A 14,852-nucleotide genomic window follows, 5' to 3' on the forward strand; every position below is an offset into this window, starting at 1 on the left:
ATAAACTTATCGAGTTTAATCTTAAAGCAAGATAGATCTTGTGGTTCATGGATCATGGTAATAAGGCTGATGAAACAAATTCAAATTGAAACTTGTACAGGCACTAGGGCACAGCCAGTGTGTGTCTGAATAAATCTTATTAAAGAGCCTGCTGATGAAGTGAATTACTACTTGAATATATATATGTATGTCACCATTCTAAAATTCAGACTATTGTAGTAGGTATAAGATATTAGAAACTGTGTGGTTCCCTCAGGGCTGCTGAGGTGATTGCACAACAATCTGATAGGCAAACAGCCGTATCTCTCACTGTTTGAAAAGAGATAAAAACCTCTGAAGTTGCAGTATGAGATCAGTGTAATACACTCACAACCCAAGATATCCATGCTCATCTTATAAGGTGCATGTCATGCTCTCTTTGCATCCTTTCTGGATCACAGCCTATCCAGTGTGCATGTTGTTTTATTTCCCCTGGTGGTCACTGTGCTACCAGTCATAGAATCATAGAATATCAGGGTTGGAAGGGACCTCAGGAGGTCATCTAGTCCAACCCCCTGCTCAAAGCAGGACCAGTCCCCAATTAAATCATCCCAGCCAGGGCTTTGTCAAGCCTGACCTTAAAAACTTCTAAGGAAGGAGATTCTACCACCTCCCTAGGTAACGCATTCCAGTGTTTCACCACCCTCCTAGTGAAAAAGTTTTTCCTAATATCCAACCTAAACCTCCCTCACTGCAACTTGAGACCATTACTCCTTGTCCTGTCCTCTTCTACCACTGAGAATAGTCTAGAACCATCCTCTCTGGAACCACCTCTCAGGTAGTTGAAAGCAGCTATCAAATCCCCCCTCATTCTTCTCTTCTGCAGACTAAACAATCCCAGTTCCCTCATCCTCTCCTCATAAGTCATGTGTTCCAGTCTTCTAATCATTTTTGTTGCCCTTCGCTGGACTCTCTCCAATTTATCCACATCCTTCTTGAAGTGTGGGGCCCAAAACTGGACACAGTACTCCAGATGAGGCCTTACCAATGTCGAATAGAGGGGAACGATCACGTCCCTCGATCTGCTCGCTATGCCCCTACTTATACATCCCAAAATACCATTGGCCTTCTTGGCAACAAGGGCACACTGCTGACTCATATCCAGCTTCTCGTCCACTGTCACCCCTAGGTCCTTTTCCGCAGAACTGCTGCCTAGCCATTCGGTCCCTAGTCTGTAGCTGTGCATTGGGTTCTTCCGTCCTAAGTGCAGGACCCTGCACTTATCCTTATTGAACCTCATCAGATTTCTTTTGGCCCAATCCTCCAATTTGTCCAGGTCCCTCTGTATCCTATCCCTGCCCTCCAGCGTATCTACCACTCCTCCCAGTTTAGTATCATCCGCAAATTTGCTGAGAGTGCAATCCACACCATCCTCCAGATCATTTATGAAGATATTGAACAAAACCGGCCCCAGGACCGACCCCTGGGGCACTCCACTTGACACACTTGAAGAGTGACTGACATTAACTCTTCCTAGACCTGTGTACGGTTTCAGAAATTATTCTGAAGTTCAGAATGGGAAACCTTGGTTCAGCACAGACAGAAATGATAGGACTTCCTCTTATGTGTAGCGGAATGCCTTAGTTTGTCAGGTATGTGTACAGTACCTATCACTGCATTACCTAGGTCACAACGCCTAGCCATGTGTCTAACACAGGTCTACCAAAGAGATGTTTCGTAGGGATTTTTTCATAGGAGACATGGGCCCTAATCATGTTACCTCTGTTAGTTATGTAGTGCTGTTGACTTCCTGTGTGTCAGTTTGAACACATCCCTGTATACACGGTGCTGGAAGGTCCGCTCTTTGGACCTTGCATTTGAATTTGCATCAGGTTACAGATAAAATACGTTTGATTTTCCTAAATCCTTGTAGATATTTATTTGCAACATAGAAGTACCATTGTCTGGCAAGTTTTCTGTTGTCTGTGGGTGCAGAGGCCAAGAAGAGTAACTGGCTCATATAGATCAGCACAGAAGTGCTTTTGCAAAATTAGTCGAGGAACCACATCCCACTTCTGGCTCAAGGCGTTGCTTAAATGAGCATGTAAAACCCTCAGAGTGCCTCCTTTCATTAGTATCAAACCTTGAAATGAAGCCTGTGACTTGCCAACCAGAGGCAGTTTCAACTCGATTAGCACAGTATTTCAGTGTACTTGGGATTTCTTTGTCACAAATATAGAATCTTAAAATAGTAGCATAGTCTGCCCCTGACAGAGCAGTAGATGGGAGTTACAGGCTCTGTGCAAACTGGTGGAGGCTAACTTATGAAAGTATCGCCACAGGGAATTAGACTTTTATAGTGCTCTGGTTATGCTGAGTTTATGGCTGGTATTGTGAAATACAACTGATTAAAACCTGTCCGTGTCAGTAAGTGTAAAGAAGGAGGGAACTGGATTTGTGCCAGCTTGCCCTTTGTATAAAAGGAGCCTGGATAGAGTGGGCTTTTAAAACAAACAAAAAAGTGACCAACACCACTGCCAGCTCATGCGGCTTTTTCCCTTGTGTTTTTCTGTTGCATCCTGATAGCAACACAAGACACCTTTGGAGATGCCTCTTGACAGAGACTGATGCCAGGCCTACGTTTGGAAGCCTTTGCCAATAGAATTGTATTGATATACTAGACCAGCAAAGCGCTTCTAGTGTGGACACAATGTATATTGGTAAAACTGCCTTTGCCAGTATAGCTCAGTTTTGCCGGTATAACTGCGTCTATACTAGGGACTTTTGTGACCAGCGTAGCTGTGCTGGCAAATCACATCTCATCATGCACCTGATGTAGCTACGCCAGCAAACGTTATGGCATAGACCTGGCCCAAGGGGGGGTTGTTAGTTCTTGAAACTCTTTACCCTTCAGTACCTCTCCTTTGAGGTTATGGGTTTCTGTCTTCCCAAGAACGAGGAGTACTTGTGGCACCTTAGAGACTAACAAATTTATTTGAGCATAAGCTTTCGTGAGCTACAGCTCACTTAAATTGGTTAGTCTCTAAGGTGCCCCAAGTACTCCTTTTCTTTTTGCGAATACAGACTAACACGGCTGTTACTCTGTAAATTAAATATGGCTTTCTCAGCTGTTACAGAAGAAAAAGAAAAGCAAATAGCAATTCTCTCTGAATATGCTATGGTCCGTTTATCAGCATTGCCCTATCCTGATACTGTCTCCCTTGCTGTGTCCTGGATTCTCTTTGCAAGTCCCTGTAACTTGGATCAGCTTGCATGTTCAGAGGTGCCTCTCTCATTTTTGTGTCAGAGGTGTTAGAGTCTATTAAGCCATTAGGGTGAGGTTTCCTTAACATTTACAAAAGAGTCTTTTATCAGAACTCCTGGCTGGGAAAATGGTCAAATGACTATTATCTCCCAGAGAAACAAGGTGGGAGAGGTAATATCTTGTATTGGACCAACTTCTATTGGTGAAAAAAGAAAAGGAGTACTTGTGGCACCTTAGAGACTAACCAATTTATTTGAGCATAAGCTTTCGTGAGCTACAGCTCACTTCATCGGTGGTTTTGTCTTTTATCATTTTCCTGCGTGAGTTCATTCGAGAGCATAGTGATTTGCTTCACCCACATAGTTGTTACTGGAGCACATAGTGGATGAGGTACACCACATGTTTTGATAGGCATGTGTAGGACCCATGGATCTTGAAAGGTGTGTTGGGGGGTGTTGCTCATTGGGTCTGTAGGTTTTGTATCTGTTGTTCTAGCAGAGTCCGGTGCCGCTTTGAGTTGGTGTGTGCTGATCTGTGGGGAGCTTGCTTCTAATGATGAGGTTGGGGAGTTTGAAGGTCAGAAGAGACGGTTCAGGAAAGATTTTTGCAGGATGGGGTCTCCACAGAAATGGGTTGCAGTTGTTTTATGATACCCCATATGAGATCCAATGTGGGGTGGTAGGTGACAACTCGGAGTGTGTGGTTGGAGGGGGTTTTATTTCTATATTGAAGCAGGTTCTCTCTGGGTATTTCGGTGGCCTGTTCCATGATGCGATCTACATCTCTGGTGGAATGTCCTTTTTTGGTAAAGGCGGTTTTGAGTGTGTTAAGGTGTGTATCCTGGACTTTCTCCTCAGAGCATGTTCTCTGGTATCTGAGTGCCTGGCTGTAGATAAAAGATTTCTCCATTGTCTACAGCCAAGTTCTACGATACAACTGCATTTGCTCCAACCCCTCAGACAGAGACAAACACCTACAAGATCTCTATCAAGCGTTCTTACAATTACAATACCCACCTGCTGAAGTGAAGAAACAGATTGACAGAGCCAGAAGAGTACCCAGAAGTCACCCACTACAGGACAGGCCCAACAAAGAAAATAACAGAATGCCACTAGCCGTCACCTTCAGCCCCCAACTAAAACCCCTCCAACGCATCATCAAGGATCTACAACCTATCCTAAAGGATGACCCATCACTCTCACAGATCTTGGGAGATAGGCCAGTCCTTACTTACAGACAGCCCCCCAACCTGAAGCAAATACTCACCAGCAACCACACAACAAAAATGCTAACCCAGGAACCTATCCTTGCAACAAAGCCCGTTGCCAACTGTGTCCACATATCTATTCAGGGGACACCATCAGATGGCCTAATCACATCAGCCACACTATCAGAGGTTCGTTCGCCTGCGCATCTACCAATGTGATTTATGCCATCATGTGCCAGCAATGCCCCTCTGCCATGTACATTGGTCAAACTGGACAGTCTCTACGTAAAAGAATAAATGGACACAAATCAGACATCAAGAATTATAACATTCAAAAAACAGTTGGAGAACACTTCAATCTCTTTGGTCACTCAATTACAGACCTAAAAGTTGCAATTCTTCAACAAAAAACTTCAAAAACAGACTCCAACTAGAAACTGTTGAATTGGAATTAATTTGCAAACTGGATACAATTAACTTAGGCTTGAATAGAGACTGGGAGTGGATGGGTCATTACACAAAGTAAAACTATTGCCTCTTGTTTTTTTCCCCTCCTAATGTTCTTGTAAAGTGCTGGAAATGGCCCACCTTGATTATCACTACAAAAGGTGTCACCCCCTGCCCACCCCCCCCCCACCCCCGCTCTCCTGCTGGTATTAGCTCACCTTTTCTGATCACTCTTGTTACAGTCTGTATGGTAACACCCACTGTTTCATGTTCTCTGTGCATATAAAATCTCCCCACTATATTTTCCACTGTATGCATCCGATGAAGTGAGCTGTAGTTCATGAAAACTTATGCTCTAATAAATTTGTTAGTCTCTAAAGTGCCACAAGTACTCCTTTTTTTTTTTTTTTTTTTTTTTACGGATGCAGACTAACACGGTTGCTACTCTGAAACTTGGTGTGTTTGTTTACTGGATCTGTGAAGGTAGGTGTGGTGATCCATGGGTTTCTTGTATATAGTGTGACGGGGCAAGGCCAGATGGCTATAGAAAAGTAGTGGGAGATAGATATGTTAGCTCCAGGCTAAACAAATCCCTGGTACCAGGATAAGTGAAATGGCAGCTGCTCCAGGTCAATTAAGACACCTGGGGCCAATTAAGAACTTTCCAGAAGGCAGGGAGAAGGCTAGGTTGATTGGGACACCTGAAGCCAATCAGGGGCTGGCTAAAATGAGTTAAAAGCCTCCCAGTCAGTCAGGTGGGTGTGCATGTCAGGAGCTGTGGGAGGAAGTTGCGCTGTTGGAGAGGCTGAGTAGTACACACCATATCAGGCACAAGGAAGGAGGCCCTGAGGTAAGGGTGAAGTGGAGCTTGAGGAAGTGAGGGCTGCTGTGGGGGAAGTAGCCCAGGGAATTGTACATGTCATGTTTCTAAAAGTTCAGCTACCATAGCTGATACTATTAGGGTCCCTGGGCTGGAGCCCGGAATAGAGGGTGGGCCCGGGCTCCCCCCCCACCTTTGCCCCCTGATTAATCACTGAGACTGGGAGACAACAGAGACTGTGCAAGGAAGGATAACTTCTCCTCATCTCCCTCGCTGGCTTATGATGAAAATGGCTCAGTAGACTGTGACCCTTGTCTCTAGAGAAAGAAGGGTTACGTGCAGGGTCACAGTGAGCCTCTGAGGCTAGCAAAATCCGCCAGGAAACGCAGGACCCACGGAGGCAAGGACAGAGCTTTGTCATAATAGTTGTCTGTAAGGTACCATTGTTTAAACTGATCATGGTGTCCAGGAAGTTGAGGTTAGAGTGGGAGTGTTCCAGAGAGTTTAAGGGATGGGTTTCTGAAGTTGTGGTGGAAATCTATGAGGGAGTTTGTCTTCTGTCCAGAGGATGAAAATATCATTGATGTGTCTCAGGCATATCATTGGTTTTGTGGTGCATTTGTCCAGATTTGTCTCCTGGTTATCTCTGGGAGCACATTCCCCCACTCCACTCCCAACCTTTGTGTCTCCAGTGCTGGTATGTCAAAAGACCAAGTAATTTCCATTTCTTAGAGAAATCTGATAATCAGCTGGTGATCTGAACCATTATTCCTTTCTACAGAACTAGCTCATGACCTCAGGCTGAATACTCTATAGCCTGGTCTACGCATAGATTTTGTACTGGTCCAACTGATTAGGTTAGAGGGGGTGACTTTTTTTTTTTTTTACTAAAATAATTATTTCACTGCAACTTACTGTGGACAATTTTACCAGTATAAAGGTGTCTTATACCAGAATAGCTTATTCCCCTTCCTGTACAAGAATAAGAACATGAGAATGGCCATACGGGGTCAGACCAAAGGTCCATCCAGCCCAGTATTCTGTCTTCCGACAGTGGCCAATGCCAGGTGCCCCAGAGGGAATGAACAGAACACGTAATCATCAAGTGATCAATTCCCTGTCACTCATTCCCAGGTATACTGATATAACTGTTACATGAATTTGCGTGTCATCCTTGCGCAGGGGCCATGCTAATCTTCTCTGTATCATTCCAATTTTTCGGGCAGTTGTACTGCTTTAATTATACTGATAGACAAGGCCCTAGTCTCAGCCCATGCTGGACACACATAAGTAGGATGTGACCCTTAAAAATTATTGTATTAAATTCTTTCACCATAAAACATAAGTTATTGACACACCCTAGGTCCTCTGTCACATATATCTTCCTGTTTGGGCTTTATCTTATAAATATTGGAAATGGCAAGTCTGGTCTCATGAAGGACTTCTTGAAGGACTCAGCACCCTGAAAATCAGGCAACTTTAAATAGGGACATGACTGATGTGTCTTGGAGGAGAGTTGTGAAGATTAGTTAATGTTTGCTAAATGATTTGAAAAGGAAAAGCACCACTAGTACAAAATATTGTCTGGAATGTGTGAAGCCCATATGTGCCTGTGGATTTAACGTTGATGTTTCTGATAAGGGAGGTACTGGGAGATTAGTTCCCTGTGGTTAGTGTTAAGGTCTGTGTGTCTGTGGGGTGGAAGGCAAAGGCAAGAAGGGTAAAGATGAGAATGCTGCTCTCTGGGAACTCCAGATAGCTTGTAGGGAGATAGAAGCCAGTGAATTTCAGTGGTTGCTGTGATTGTCCCTGAGCCATGTTGGAAAGCAGTCTTTCCCTCTGAAAATGGCTACTGGGGAGAGAAAATCAGCCTTTGTCATTTTATAAAAATAATAACCAAAGAAAAGTTCTCCTCAAGTCTGATATGTCTGTCATTTGAAGGTGTCACAGGCAGGGGTAGTCCTCCTCCTTCTCCGTGTGCTGGCGGTCAGATAGGCCTGTGGCACTTCTAGGCTGTTTACTGTGCCCTTACATGGGTGGCCAGTGGCCACCAGGATTCTTGCAGCACTCTGTTTCTTCAGCCTGTTTCTCTTTACACTCCCAGGTGTCCCATTGCATTTCATAGTGACTATCGAATGGCTGTGTTGGTGTTTAAAGCTTTCATCAATTGGAGGCTGTGGTTCTCTGTGACCTCAAGCTGCCAGCCATGCAGGCACGGGTTTAGGGGTATGGAATGACTACTAGAAAAGGTGTCAACCCCAAGGGACTTGACCCCATTATCTGCAGACCTGTTGGGACCTGGCATACTCTTTCTCATTTGGCCCAAGGACTGTATGCTGCTTCTCTCTGTGGTCAGCCTTAGAGCATCCAGTCTTCTGTGACCTTCCTGTTCTACAGGGGAGTTTTGAATCTGGACTGCAGTGTCATGTTGTCCAGAATGACCTAGAGATGAGCAGTTTGTATCTTGCTGTGACTGAAAAAGCGTCAGGGAAATTGGACCTGGTTGCACTTTCCATCCTGACTGCTGTAAGATTGTGGTGGTGGTGGGGTGTCTCTAGCTGCTGGCAATCGTGAGGCCTTATCACAGGATAATGTCAGTCTAGCAGATTCTTCGAGGGATCCTTCCCTCCAGATAATCTTGTGGGTGGTCTTTATCCCTGATTGCTCTTCCTGTTTTTAAATTCTTGGGAGACACTTGGATATTATGGTGATGGGGCTACATAAGTACCTAGGTAGATGATTGGAAAGTCCCTATTTACCTGATCCAACTCCCATTGACTTCAATGGAAATTAGATCTGGCCCTGTTTGTGGCTTTCTGTCTTCAGAATGAACCATGCCTATGCTAGACCTGTGGGTCCCTGCCCAAGGTCACAGTGGCTGCTTTGACTTTTGATCAAGCATCTCAGAAGCCCCTCTCATGGCTGTATCTCACCATCTGAAGATGTGGCCATTGGCAAAGCCACACTGCATGTCAGGCTGGAAAGAGAAAGCAAGGGCTATTTGTACACAGAGCCCACACAAGACATAACTAGAGGTACAATGCTCAAAGTCAGAACTGCTAGCAAATTAAGCCATTTGCGCTCTGCAGAGCATGACATGGGCAGATTGGGGCTTCTCCTTTGCCAGCATAGACTCATGTATAAAATTGTGTTTTGAAAATAATCCCTTGAGTGTAACACAACAGGGAAATGTAATTAGACATGTATAGGTCTGGGTATAGTTTTGTTTTCAGTTGCCACTGGAAGTGGGCAGAGCATTCTCTGTGCTGTGATGGAAGGTGTGACTTCCTGTTGCTACTTAGGTGGCATGTTACAAACAATGAATCCTCACAACCCTCAGTCCCCAAGATGGAGAAGCCCTGTACTAGTTTGTCCATTTGTAAAATGGAGATGTAGTGAGACAGGGAGAGACTCGGAGGCCAGAATTGGAACTTGGGCATTCACGGCTCCTACACCCATGCTCAGATCTGGGTACTTTTTTGACCAAATTCATGGATACTGAGGTTCTTGGCTTCAGAATAACTCGCATTCCTCCTTCTTTTACCTTCTCCATTTTTCAGTTTTATATCCTCTTCTTTTTTTTGTTCCCTCGCTTACTGTAAAAATGCTGTGAATTTATTTTAGCGTGTGCTTTATCACTGGTGGGAGGAACCTGGGGATACAGAGTAGAAGAGGATGGGGAAGGGAGATCTGGAATAGCCAATCAGAGATGGTGCCTGTAAAAGTCTGAAGTTTAAAACACTTTCACTTTAAGGCTTGACAGTGGAAAGATCTTGCATATATATTTGAGAGAAGCACCTTAGTGTTGAACAGTTCACAACCACAGCTGTTTTGCAAATACATTCTTGTGGTATCTCTGAAGCATAGCAACATAGTATCTCCATTTGTGTGAATTAAAGCCCCTCAGCCGGATGCTGAATTCTCAGAGAGGGTGATTGGCCTTTGACAAAGTTGCTTTTTCAAGGCTTTCCTGTGCTGTTTTTGTCATCCAGATCTAACAGTTGCTTTCATCCCCGACCCCCGATTGGCTAATGGCAGGGGCAGTGGAGAACATGAACATACAAGATGCATATTGACTGTTTAGCTGGGCCAGGGCCTTATGTGCCCTCTGCCAGCCATGGTGCAGGAGGTGACATACAGTTAATTTATGCAGAAGGCAGTTTCTTCTGTCAGTTGGCAGGAAGGGGAGGCTGTGACTCCATCTGACTTGCATCTTAGAATTGTGCTTTGTTTGGATCAGGAGTACATACAGCCTCTGATGCAGGTACAGTCCAACTGGAACAGTTCAGCTGTTCATAGCTGCTGAGGGAGGATTTCTAAGGGGAATGCTGGTGTGCTTTATGCCACTTCATTTGCCAGCCTGGATGTGCTGCTCTAACTATGACTAACCTTGGATTTTTACTAAGCAAGTCTCACTTTTTATCCTTTGTCAGTTGGAGCTGGAGATTCTGTTTGGGTCCCCTTTGCTACACTGGTTTCAGAGTAGCAGCCGTGTTAGTCTCTATTCGCAAAAAGCAAAGGAGTACTTGTGGCACCGTAGCGACTAACCAATTTATTTAGGCATAAGCTTTCTTGAGCTACAGCTCACTTCATTCTCCTTTTCTTTTTGCTACACTGGGCCCTTTGTAATCAAAAGGATGTGTTAGCTGAGGTCAGTATAATTGTTTGCAATTGATAAAGCTAATTTGATTTGATCTGCAGAGGTCCAAGCTTAGGATATCAAATAGATTGCTGTGGTCTGCCATGGGACAGTACTTTAAATATATCTTTACAACCTTTTAATAGGAAAGGCCTAATTAGCTGTTAAATCCATTTAGCTGTAAATCCTGTTTACAGTTTGGGACATGCACACTCTTCTTGAACTGAGTTCACAAAGCATCTTTATTTTTGTGCCTGGTCTTATTTTAACAGTTAATTTTTTTCCTCAAGACTCTGTATGTGTTCTAGCTCATCGTATCTTCAATTTCTTGCCCCATCTAGCTAGAACCATCCTTAGCTGGACTTAAAAAAATCTATCTGGCCAAACATATGGTGACGGGTTACCCCCGGGGTGCCATCTGTAACTGCGGTACCACTGAGCCTGACTGACTCGCCAGCCTGGGTTCCCTTTACACTGTACTACTGTGATCCCCTGCCAAGTCCACTCCTATCTGCACCTTCACCAGCACACATATAGGTAGGGGGACACCCAGCTGCAGAAACATACAGCTGTGATCAGCTCTGCATGGGAAGGCTTCATCTAAGGAACTGTCCAGTTACTCAAGTGCACATACCCCCTCTGGAGGGTAAACCCAAAATTATACCATCTTGCGCTGCACAGAGATCTGTACAGTGTAAGCTCATGAAATTCGCCCCCTCCGTCAATGTGGAGAGGAATATACACAGCTTTCTGCCTCCAGTTATAATTCCCACACACTGCTTTTAGACAAAACAAAAATAAGTTTATTAATTACAAAAGAGATATATTAAGTGATTATAAGAGATAGCAAACAGATCAAAGCAGGTTACTTAGCAAATAAACAAAAACACAATCTAAACTTAATATACTAAAGAGATTGGATATGCATAGCAACTTCTCACCCTAAATGATGATTTAAGCCATTTACAGGGATTCTTAAGGGGCCAGCTGTCCTTGCTTGAAGCTTAAAAACCCCAGGTATTCCTTTCACAGGCTAGAAATCCCTCTAGCCTCGGTCCATCCTTTCTCCCCCAGTCCAGTCCTTGTTCCTTGGGTGTTTCCAAGAGTCTCTTTGGGTGGGGAGTCAGTGAAGAACCACAATGATGTCACTCCCCTGCCTTAGATAGCTTTTGCATATGGCGGGAACCCATTGCCTCCCAGCTTGGTTCCCACGCCTGGTCAGTGGAAGAACACTGGTATTCCAAGATGGAGTCCAGCACCAGGTGACTTGATCATATGTCCCTGTAGGGTCACAGCAGCCATGACTCAGAAGCTAATTGTAGCCTCCTCAGGAAGGCTCCCCGGTGGGAGATTAGCTTCTTCTAAGACCTAATGTTCTCCCTAATGCATTCCCCAGGTGTAAAACACATTTGTAATAGATAAATAGACAATATTCCTAACTTCAGATACCAAAATGATACAAATAGGATAATCATATTCAGTAGATCATCATCTTTTCGATGCTATCTCACATGACCTGTCTTGCATAAAATACATCACAGTTATGCCATACTTATATAATAATAACATCTCTATTAAGAATATCGGGTGTAGTGTCACACAAACTAAATTGATTTGATGAAAGGAAACAAAGTTCCCAAGGATAGAGGCTCTTTCTGCCTTTTGGTTACAGAAGTTACAGGTTGAAAGGTCCATTAAGTAGGTAATTTGGTTCATGCCCCTTTTCCAACAACTTGGGGCCAGTCCAAGGTTGTTCTCCTCTCTGACAAGGATGGACTTAGGATGGGAGGGAGAAGCAGCTTCTAAATTATATTTCTCATACTTTTTACCCCTGTATGGCGTTCTGTGCACACAGGTTGCTCACTCACTCAGGAGATCCTCATACGCTGATATCAGGAAAGATAATAATAATAATACAGGCTATCGTAAGTGACTTCCTTGACGTTTTCAACCTCTGCTACCATCTCCTGGCCCCTTATCCATTTCATATAGCAGTCCTGTAAGCAGCATTCACCATGCACCTGTGAGTTCAGGCTGCTAGCTCTTTTGCCATTTGTGGCATTAATGCTGTTTCACCTGCTAGCAGGTGGGGTGGACTCTGTTTGGGCAACTCTGCAAGTTGTGTTTCAGAGTAACAGCCGTGTTAGTCTGTATTCGCAAAAAGAAAAGGAGTACTTGTGGCACCTTAGAGACTAACCAATTTATTTGAGCATGAGCTTTCGTGAGCTACAGCTCACTTCATCGGATGCATACCGTTGCATCCGATGAAGTGAGCTGTAGCTCACGAAAGCTCATGCTCAAATAAATTGGTTAGTCTCTAAGGTGCCACAAGTACTCCTTTTCTTTCTGCAAGTTGTGTCTTTCCCAGCCTGAGGATGACAGTGACAGTTGGGTAGAGACGATTGCCCTCTAGGGATGTAAGCCCAGGCTGACTCTTGAGCCCCTCTTGGGATGGATTTCAGGGCCTAACCCAGAATACTTGCGGAGTCCCAGGCAACACCTGATTGCTTAATGACTACGCTAATGCTTGCAGAGAACGTTCGTAGCACTACCCCTGAGACGGTGCAGAGTTGCTGCAGGTTGGGATGGGATGTTTGGAAGCAGTGAATTAATTTTCATTAGTATTTCAACTTATTTCAAGACTGAAGTATATCTTGTTTGTTCAGTGTAATATGATGCTGCAGCCTCTAGATCTATCTCGCTCTGCTTTGGCTTTATAATGGTTAAAAAGCCTCCGGCAGGTTTGGCAGGCCCCAAAATTTGACTTGCCTTTTTTTGTTTCCTGTATATTCAGAACCCATGTGGAGAGAATAATCACACCTGCTTAATGAGGAGATCTGTGTGGCTCCTTAGCACATTAGATTTTGGGACCTTTTGGCTCCATCTACTTCCACCCCCGAGGCAAGTGCAGGATTGTTCCTGGGCTCCTTGCAGCAGATGCTCCAGTGTTTTCTATCTAGCTTCAAATGTGATAAAATGCCTTGGATTGTGTTTAAAAAATCCCAAATGGGTGGATGCACCGTGGGTCTAGGTTGGTCTGATTTGAGGCAAAACCGATGAGGGAGGTGCTCCCTGGGCAAGCTACTAATTATCATTCTGGGTCTATACGTCGCAATAATTTCCTAATAAAATAGTTGCTATGCCAGTCCCCTTTGCCTGTCTGGTTTGGCATGTGGCCTAACGAGGAAGAATCCACTGGAGGTGGATAAAGGAAAACAGCCCCCTACTCCAAGCTGCTGTAGTGTGCAGCGGACTCCACTCCCTCAGAAGCCTTGGCGTTTGCACAGCTCTCTCTGTAAGTATAAAAGCACTCTTCAGAACGGGAGCGGATATCCAAGGAACTCAGCCTTGCTCAGCAGAACAGTGGTGCTGATATGGCTTCCATCTTCATGGGTCCCAACGTGGTTTTTGGCATTCCTGCCATAAGACTCTGGGTATGGTTGTGTTTAGAGAGAGTGAGCGATCACCTTGCTCCTCAGTGAAGTTCATCAATTTATGGGGAAAAGGTAGCAGCTGTTCAATTCCCGTGTCTCCTCAAAAAGAAAAGGAGTACTTGTGGCACCTTAGAGACTAACCAATTTATTTGAGCATAAGCTTTCGTGAGCTACAAGCTCATGCTCAAATAAATTGGTTAGTCTCTAAGGTGCCACAAGTACTCCTTTTCTTTTTGCGAATACAGACTAACACGGCTGTTACTCTGAAACGTGTCTCCTCACAATCCCAGAGGCCGGTACAGAAGTGGCAGTTTTATGCCAGATCTCAGGAATTCCTTTTTTCTGGATTAGAGCCCAGCATTCAAAGGAAGGCTTAGTTTATTTCAGGTAAACAAGGGCAGCAGAATAGAGATTGGAAGTACTCGTTGCTTTAGCCTGCTCACCTGAGCCTATGTCTACATTACTGCCTATGTCTGCAAAATGTATGTGGCTCAGGGGTGTGAATATTCCACCGCCCTGACTGACATAAATTACGCTGACATAAGCAGTCATGTGCACAGTGCTATGTTGGTGGGAGATGTAGCTCTCCCGCTGACCTAGCTTATGCCTAAGGCTATGATTTGGTCATGGAGATTGCAGAAGTCATGGAATCCAGGACTTCTTCAGACCTCTGTGACTTCAGCCTGCAGCAACTGGGAGCTGCAGGCTACCCCCACCTTCCCTGGTAGCCAGGAGCTACGGGGTACCCCCTGCTGCCTGGAGTGGCAGGGGTCCCCCACAGGTCCCGTCATGCGTGTGGGGGGAATTCCCCAGAGCTCCCTAATCCCCACGAGTGATGGGGACTCCTGGAGCTCCCCAGCTGCCACAGGCGGGGGTCCCTCCCAGCCATGGGTCAGGGGCCACAGCTCCCAGCCACAGCAGGGCAGCGTGCTGAACCCTCCTCCCTCCCCCTTTTTGTCATGGATATTTTTAGTGAAAGTCAGGGACAGGTCACGGCTTCCGTCACTTTTTTTTAATTGCCTGTGACCTGTCCCTGACTTTTACAAAAAATGTCCATGACA

The 14,852-nt window shown here is 44.9% G+C and overlaps 1 protein-coding gene and 1 pseudogene across 3 annotated transcripts in view; one reads left to right on the top strand and one right to left on the bottom strand.

Moving 5' to 3' along the window:
- INPP5B (inositol polyphosphate-5-phosphatase B) overlaps positions 1-14,852 on the top strand; it is a 51,035-nt gene that overhangs the window by 14,287 nt on the left and 21,896 nt on the right. The gene's annotated exons all lie outside the window — the stretch shown is intronic.
- On the bottom strand, positions 6,861-6,954 carry LOC125624912 (U6 spliceosomal RNA; annotated as a pseudogene).

The sequence above is a fragment of the Caretta caretta genome, chromosome 19 (genome assembly GCF_965140235.1).
Source record: "Caretta caretta isolate rCarCar2 chromosome 19, rCarCar1.hap1, whole genome shotgun sequence".
In the NCBI taxonomy this organism is placed as follows: Eukaryota; Metazoa; Chordata; order Testudines; family Cheloniidae; genus Caretta; species Caretta caretta.